The sequence below is a fragment of the Sinohyriopsis cumingii genome, chromosome 11, assembly GCF_028554795.1.
Source record: "Sinohyriopsis cumingii isolate HCF-2022 chromosome 11, ASM2855479v2, whole genome shotgun sequence".
Classification (NCBI taxonomy): Eukaryota; Metazoa; Mollusca; class Bivalvia; order Unionida; family Unionidae; genus Sinohyriopsis; species Sinohyriopsis cumingii.
The window spans coordinates 72,910,456-72,919,638 of NC_142971.1; the positions used below are offsets into that span (position 1 = coordinate 72,910,456).

Sequence of the window (9,183 nt, forward strand, 5' to 3'; positions counted from 1 at the left end):
CAACCCATCCCTTTGTAATGACTCTAACCGTTTCTGAGACGGGTACAAAATACAATTTGCTAATTTAGATGACATTGTGAAAGGTTGCTGGTTTCACAAATATGTGAAGTTAAAATATTTCTCAGGTACGTGGAGTTCAAATTCCTGGGATTTATGCAATAATCAAACAAAGTAAATTTAAATTTCAAAACCAAAGTATTCTGAAATATGTTACAGAAATTCGTATCCCTGACGAGCCCGTCCTATTTACTGTTACGACTGTATGGTCTTAAGCATAATAAAAGAATAAAGCAAAAGCCCACAAGTTTTGTAAAATCCAACAAATATTTCATATCCTATGAAAATAAAGTGAAAGGTTAAAGATATCTTATATTATTGCTAATTGATCCTTAACAATCATAGAAAGTCTAACACAAGTCCAAATAAAACTATTCTAATTAAATTCCAGTGCTGTAACAGACACAAATTCAACTATGATTGATTGTATGAGACTGTAGTGACTTGGAAAATGGAAACGTGTCATTATATTGATCACAAAACTTTAATTCAAGATGCCTTTCTCTGAATTCCCTATAAATCCAACTTCCAAAATAATGTTCTGTCCAAGAATATTATTGAGCGGCTTATAATTCCAGTGAACTAATTTAAATAATGAAATAAATCCAAATTAATAAATGAACACAACAATACATATAAGTCTGCTTCAGATCAGATGTTATAGAAAGAATATGTAATTTTTGCAAGTAAACGAAATTACATAAGAAATTAAGGCTCAACAATAGATCTAGGATGAGGAATAAAAATTAATTACTAGAATACTCTAAATTGCCAGCAAGATAAAGTTTATTATTACAATTATAATATAAAAAAGGGCAAGCATCAGGGACACACAGTTTTCATGGAGGAATACCAATGTCGTTCACTCACATTACGATAAACATTATGTTTTTTTTACAAAAATCAATACGTTTAGTCGGGCACACCATCAACTTCTTTTGGGTTAAGGTCAATTACCAAAAGCAAATATACTTTTCATACAATTATGGGGAAAAACAAACAAACATAACACATTGCATATACATTTGAAAAAATTAACTGTTGCAATATCAAATGATGTGTCACTATACAAGATTTAACCATCTATGTTTGTAATAAAAGATGCTTTACTATATTTCATCAAAACCGCACACATCTATCTGATCGGAGGCACACTAATCGCTGTGATCGCAGGCACGCTAATCGCTATGTCACTTTGGCTCCTCTTTGGTAATTTTAGAACACTCAATAATGCTCACTGTTTAATATTAACAGCAAATAATTCAATATCATCTATTACCCGTGGTGAGAATTTCATAGTATAGATGCAAGGGTCTTTCTGCATGGGCGGATCCGTCTTTACAATATTTGGTTTCATTGTTTGTATAATGGAGGTGGTTTAGCTTTAAAGATGTTATTTCGCTCCTCTGTCATAGCCCATTGTTTCTCCTTCAAATATTGATAAAACACATGTACTGACACACGCGATTTGGGAATACATCTCATCACTCCACCACTGCAAAACACCGGTAAAATCTGCCTAAATAAACTGATATCGCTTATAACCTTCCTAACAATGTTTCTAGACATTTTATTCAAACCATACATATCTGGTTATAGTTTCAAATTTTCACTTTTTCTGATACATCTTTTAGTTAATGGAGTCGTACAACAAATAAACAAAACTGATCGTCCATTATGATAGTTTGCACCATAAGTCTTAGATCGATGAAGATGTATTTAATTTTCATTAATAATATTTATATTTCATGTTATAAATATATTTCCGAACATATACAGTGATTTGTAGCCAAAAAATAATTTTGTCACTAAAGATTTGTTTAAAATATTTTCACCAAAGCGCTTTTCTAATACCAGACTAAATTAGGTAACAAGTGGAATTATGAAAACAATTCAAAAGCATTTGCAATTACATTAATACATTTTATTAGAAGTAAAACTTGACACTATCCACGAATAGTTCAGAATATATAGTCTGCAAGATCGTCAGCGATATCTATCAACGTTATTGCAGTTCTACCATGTCTCTGGAATGAAAACAACATAAAATCTGTACAATATACTGAGTCAGAGAATTTCAAATTGGATAAGTTATGTTCAAGTCACACTGTGAATTGCATGTGAAATGTTTACTTCAGGTTAAATGCACTATTTATTAGGAAAAGAAAAATGCTATCAAACGTAACGCAACTATAAAAACATAAGACAGAAAAGATGAACAATTAAAAACAATACCAAACTTATAGCATTAAATAATGTGAATTTTTATTAATTATTCACTACCGCTTACAATGGAATAGTGAAATATTCGTACATTTAAAACTGTTATCATGATAATACATCAATTTTAAAGCATGACTAATCCAAAACACCCAAATGCATGCTGAGAATAAACTAAAATCATATCCATTTCTACATATTTCCTTTTCGCAGCGTTTGTAAGAATACGAAATGGAGTTTACATTTGAAACCTTTTCGCACTGATTCACGTACGTTTCAGTGTTCATGCTAACACAAATATAATTTCTCTAGCAAATCCTTTTGGCCGATTTCAAATTAATGCATTTAAAGGCTATATTATCAGCTGTCCTACAAGATCAATTTTGAATGTGGCAAATAATGACATAAAGTAGCAACAATTGAATTTGATCACCTAAATTCTTATTATAATTATCCCTTTCTGCTTTGGTGTGCAAATATGTATCCATGGTAATCGATATAACTTCCATAGCATCACAGTGTTGCCGCTCATAGCCAAAGAACAGCTAAATTAAAAGCAAACTTACATCATCTCTCCGATCATCCTTCATTTCATGAATTACCTGAGGAAAACAAATTTTAATTATTTACAAAGCGTATATAGAAAGCAAGTAGACACAACGACATTTCAAGTAATCGACATGTTAACGTTCAGTGTAATTTGCAGCCAATTGCTATAACTTCAACTTTAAATTTTGAATTAAGCATGTTTGAAACATGCCATAAAATAGAGCAATAAATTACGCTTAGTTTCAAAATAATGCAACATTTCCGTACCGCAAAAGGTACAAAAAGAACGATATTAATAAGATAATGGAAGTTCTAAATGTACTCACTGCTTTTACCACTTCTTTCACAACCTATAAAGAATGAAAACATACGTATATATATATATATATATATATATATATATATATATATATATATATATATATATATATATATATATATATATATATTCTGCGATCTATTCTCAAACTGAATGATTCGTCAAATGCTTGAAGACATATGATATAATTATATATTAGTATACGATATCATGTTGCAATAAAGAAACATCATGAAACAACACTTTTTCTAGTTATTCTCTGATTTACCAACTATTTCATCGTTATTATTATAGGTTTTAACACTTTGTCATTTACTTATGTGTTTTGTTCCAAATGTACTCACAAATGCTGCAGCCTCTGCCACAGGCTATAAATTAAGAAAAATAATTTAGAAATGAATTTATATGTATCCACTGCATACACATAACAACACCAGCGCACCGACACAAACTCATTGAATATAATATCTATCTATCTATCTATCTATCTATCTATCTATCTATATATATATATATATATATATATATATATATATATATATATATATATATATATATATATATATATATATATATATATATAATGAATACAAACCATATGGCGAATAACAGTCCTTTCGAGTGCGCTGGATTCCGCAAGGGAGCACATGTGCCAGGGATTGATTAGGATAAATGCAATCAACTGACAACTAACAACCCTTAGCGCTTTCAACTCTTAATGAGTCTTTTTCAAAGGCAAATACAAAACATAGACAAGACAAACAAAAGAAAAGAAAATCGGTTATGTTTCCAAACATAAACGTTTCTCCGTTGTATTTGTTTGTCTAGTCTCTGTTTTGTATTTGTCTTTGAAAAAGATTGATCAAGAGTCGATGGCGCTCAGGCCAGTTAGATACTAGTTTTGTATTCTTCGTTGTGGGTTTATTGCATCTATCTATCTAACTATCTATCTATCTATCTATCTATACATTTAAATGTATACATATATATACGTACATACGTGTATGTGTGTACGTGTATGCGTGCGTGCGTGTAAGTGTGTGTGTGTTGTGTGTGTCCAGTAAATATTAAGTCCAACTCCTCTGTTATGATACCTGTATTCTTAAAATTTCAACAATGAATGATGTGCGTAGTAAGTTCAGATAAAGATTTTCCTTAAAAAAACTTATGAAAAGTAAAACGAAATGCAATTCGAAGCAAAGGTATGACACTTTTTAATTACATCTAAGTTATTAGGATTATACTTCAATATGTGTATGTGAGTAAAACAAACCTAAAACAAACGCAATATAATATTTCTCGTCACGTTTAGATTCATACAATATTTTATATTTCTCAATTGTTCAAGCATTTATCTCATTTGCTAATTTGCATTGTTTCGAAATATACTCACAACAATTATCACAGGCTCTATTCCACACTATGAAAAAAGAAAATAAATGTAGAGGTGAGTACATATTCTGGCATTATTAAGATATCTAAATCCAATATTGCAGGTCGTCGTATAATAATGAAACCATATATATATATATATATATATATATATATATATATATATATATATATATATATATATATATATATATATATATATATATATATATCTGTGTGTGTGTGTGTTTGTGTGTGTGTGTGTGTGTGTGTGTGTGCGTGACTGAGTTTCATTGTTAATAGTGTCGGCTGTGTTAGACACACTGTAACGCTTGGGCTGATTATGTGGCCTAAAGGTTTCAATGATTGTACAGCAAATCATATATCTGACTTACAAATCAACAATCAACATGATCAGTACCTTTTTGTGTAATGCGAGTGTTAATTCGAAAGTTTTCGTGGTGACTGTGTACATTTTTTGTTTTATCATTATTCATCTGCAACTTGTTCAGTGTCATGACTTCACATCGAAAATATGCATCTTGTTTTTGTCATATCTGGGAGAAGCTACAATTCTGCTTGAATGTCCATCAAGTAATAATAGATCGGAGTTACTCTGTTGTGATCGTCATTTTCATTCTTTCTATTCAGCTTGTTTGAGAAGATCCGTATGTGCCTGAAAGGTCGTATTACCTCATATATATCAACTACTGTCGTGATAGTCCAGTCAAACCATTGTTATGCGTGATTAGTTTTGACGCCAGTCTTAATCGTTCTTTACCTTTATTTCATATTTAGGCGATGAGTGATTATGCTTTAGCGTACGTTTGATGGATAGTGGCGGCGCCATTGATTCTGTATCATATTTATAATCATTTTTCTAAATAAAGGATCAGACCGGTGGATGATTCTAGGAGGGTAATCACTTGTGGTGTATGACGATAAGTATGACTTTTGCATGGGAACGAGTGAAATGTCCAAGCATGTTAAGCAATAAACGTAGTGTATAAGCAGAAGCGTTGCTGACGTGTATAGCTTTGTTATGTTGTTTTAATTATTTGTGATTATGGGAGTGGGTATTTTAATGATATCTGCAAATGCGAATGATTTGCTAGTTTCCAGAAATAGATGGCATAATGCTTAGTATTCACAAGCCTTTATGAAATGAAGGAATGTGCCCTTTAAATTGACCATCTAAGGGATGGTCTGAATGTACTTTTATAAGGGATTTGGTATTTATTGAAGAAAATTATTAGAATACATGCGCAGTCAAAAACCATACTGTTGACAACGACAATATTTTTCAAGTCTTTAGAAATAAGGGAAACAATTGCTTTCAGTCCGGGCGCATGCAAGTGTATTTTGCTTTACTTAGGCCCTCTGTGAGAAACACCACAAATGTAGATATTTTAGAGAAGTTGATGCTTCATAAGTTCTATTATCACAAAATATATTCTAGATGTGGAATTATTAAGATGCATGAGGTGAAATTTATTAGGAAATACAGAAAGAAAGCAATCTGCAAACTTACTGCAGCTCCCATCCTCTGAAAGAACAATGTTGTAGTTTTGATTAATTTGCATGTCAACATTTTGCAATGATTACCTTCCATGGAATCATATTCTAGCTTCTTTGAGAAACATTTTGCCAGGTTATGTTGTGTTGTACAGATAGGTTTTTCATCAGTAAGTCTCTAATTTCGTTTGATACTAGAGCATATATGGCCTTTATAAAAGATGTAACATTTCATGTTCCCTATAATTAAAATCAGACAAACTCTTCACTCAGTGTGGAAATAAGATATCTAATACATAATATAGTTATCATTATATTTACATACAGAGCATAAACTGTCGTAGAGTCAATTAAAAACAAACTGAAGCACACATGTATGCTAAATGTTGTTGTTGTTGTTGTTGTGGGGTTTAACGCCATTTTTCAGCACACGATAGGCTATACATGGCGGCCAGTATTAATGGGTGGAGGAAGAACCCGGCAAAACCCCGGGAAGAACCACCGAACCACTAGAAGCTACTGGCATGCTTTCTCACATATCCACATTTGCAGAATCCTGGATTCGATCCCACGAAGACAGAGGTGAGATGGCAGTGATTCGTAACGGAGAGCGCTTTAGACCACTCGGCCACTCGGGGCCCCTGTATGCTAAATAACAAACGAGAAATTATTTGATAGTATATAATCGAAGAAGAAGATGAGGATGTTGTTGATTGGCATGAAATTAATCACAAATAAAAAGCTTGGTTAGATTTCTCTCAATTGTCATGTGTTTTGTTTTCTATTCAATGCAATGTGATGACGTCATTTATACTAAACATCTCACAATGTGATTCTTCCTTCTTCCTTCTCAACATATCTTCGAAATGGATAAAATAGAAGAAAATCTTGAATTTGAATTATAAGGATAAACAATTGTAAATTGGGGGACATACTGTACAAATCTGAGATGACCACGTTATTGTACATTTGTGCTATGAACATTGATATACTCCGATTATCAGTAACGTAAACTACCGACCTCCGCTGAGGAAATAATTATGTTTATTGTGACTCCAATATTAAAATCTGGCGCATTACTGCGAAACAGTTCAGACATCCCTCAGCTGATTCCCAATCCAGTGCAATACAATACTAGGGATATATAATTATCGACAATGACGAACAGAGTGTCGTTAGCCAGATAAAGAATGACCTAAATCATACTAAACTAAGTCTGAATTGGGAAGCTACAAACGTAGCAGTAATTTACTGGTATAAAGAGAGGAATTGGGTAGAGTGTGATCAATTATTCGCTACAATTAAACGCAAGTTGAAAAGAGAAATGGAAACAGAATTAACAAACAGGATCACAGCTTTTCAAGAAAGAGTTCGGATACCTGGATTTGACAAGGAACAATTGAAATAAAACGTGCCCGTGACACGAAAATAATTTTTGCGTAATATATATTCTCAATTTTCAACATGGTAAGTGTGTTAGCAACGCTATAAAACTGATTTCATATTTTTCCAACTAAATAGGGATGTCGAAGTTTCCTTGTCTTGAAATTCATGCTTGATTAACAAGTTTGATGAAAATGACCTAGTTGATAAAAGATGAAAAGACGATAGTAAAATAGTAAAATACGATAACTAGGCTAGACACTTGACGCTAATTATAAAGGCACAATTCATAGATAATAATAAAAAACAGCATATGGGAAAATCGTAAGAAAACGCAACCCCAAAAAACGTAAAGTTTCATTTAGGTCATCAGAATTACTGATATATGACCAAACTCGGTCATCATAGCTTTGACTTATGACCAAACTACGTTATCATAGCTTTGACATATGGCCAAACTCCGTTATCAAAGTTTTTAAAGACCGCCATGTGTCCACAACAGTCATCAAAACGTTTAAAGACTGAGGCAACTTTAAGAAGCATTTATCATTTCATTACGCCTATATTAGTCTGTTCTCGGTATAAAGCGCATTAATCTTATCGTGATAAGATATTTTTACACTTAACTGATCACACGTTAGTGTGGAACGAAGTAGTACACAAGCCAATACTGCAAATGATTTGTCTAAAACAATTTAATAAATACAACTTAATTTGCACGACAGGCATTGAAGTTTTACCAACCAAAATTGTCTTAATAACATTTTGTAGTAAAACCTACCATATTCGAATTTTCGAACTTGGTCGTTATGGGAATATCTATGAATTGAAATATGGATCTTCGCTATATATATATATATATATATATATATATATATATATATATATATATATATATATATATTCTACTTCTTGGTGAATTTATACGTTAGACAATAATACTTACTGCTTAATGCTTGGCATCAAACTGGTTTGTGTAGGTCGTCTTCAACACTGTCAGACTTCCAAGATAGTTATTACTTAAGTGGAAAATAGCGTGCATGCGCAGAAAGCTTAACATATTTCCTGGAATCGGGCTGGAAGGAAATATGACTCACTCTTTGGTGAGTTTGCTTGTTACTTTTGTTTCTACCTACCACGAAATACGTATGAATACAAGTTGTACCTGCTGAACAAAACGGGTCTTTGGTGACTTAGAACAAATAAATAGAAATTGCCTTTCATTTCTGACATGCAAATTTGTTTGAAAAAGAAATTAGACCTGACGCCGTTTGCGACTCTCTGAAGTGGTCACCTTACTTCCTTGACAACAATGACAACCCAGCTGTGATTCATTGCTGAATTAGTCTTGCATTGTCTTCTGATAAGGTCCATTAGTTTAGAAAATAACTCTAACTTAGTGCGACAGGTTTGGTCAACCCAATTCTACCGCTTTATTAAGTCACGTATATTTTATAAGATCAACATTTGAAAGTTATGTGTACTTACGAAAACGGGGTGTGGTAAGATTCTTGTGCCCAAGAGTCAGCTTAAGCTATCTTGTGTACTTCCATTCTGGAACAAGTTTGATATATAATAAACAAAGAAGCTTCTTACGTACGTTAATACCAGATATACTTCATCTTGAGGTAACATAATATATTTAAAATGGAGGATTCTCCACTCGTTCCACATATCACGTTATTAGTATTATTGGATGAAATATAGCCGGTATTAATGTAGAAAAAGAATACATAAACAATCCTTCTTTTTTCATTCTTTCTTCATTT

The 9,183-nt window shown here is 32.2% G+C and overlaps 1 long non-coding RNA gene across 7 annotated transcripts; it reads right to left on the reverse strand.

Annotated features, from left to right (window-relative positions):
• Positions 1–1,077: 1,077 nt before the first annotated feature.
• LOC149788724 (uncharacterized) lies at positions 1,078–8,970 on the reverse strand. Of its 7 annotated transcripts, none has more exons than XR_016424233.1 (7): positions 8,903–8,970; positions 6,048–6,062; positions 4,539–4,565; positions 3,490–3,513; positions 3,153–3,176; positions 2,844–2,879; positions 1,078–1,552 (listed from the first exon to the last, which is right to left on the reverse strand). It is a non-coding gene; the product is annotated as an uncharacterized LOC149788724 (long non-coding RNA). The 7 variants fall into 7 exon arrangements; XR_016424232.1 differs by lacking the exon at positions 8,903–8,970 and adding an exon at positions 8,361–8,607; XR_016424236.1 differs by lacking the exon at positions 8,903–8,970 and adding an exon at positions 8,361–8,605 and having other exon boundaries at positions 1,078–2,084.
• Between the last annotated feature and the right edge of the window lie 213 nt (positions 8,971–9,183).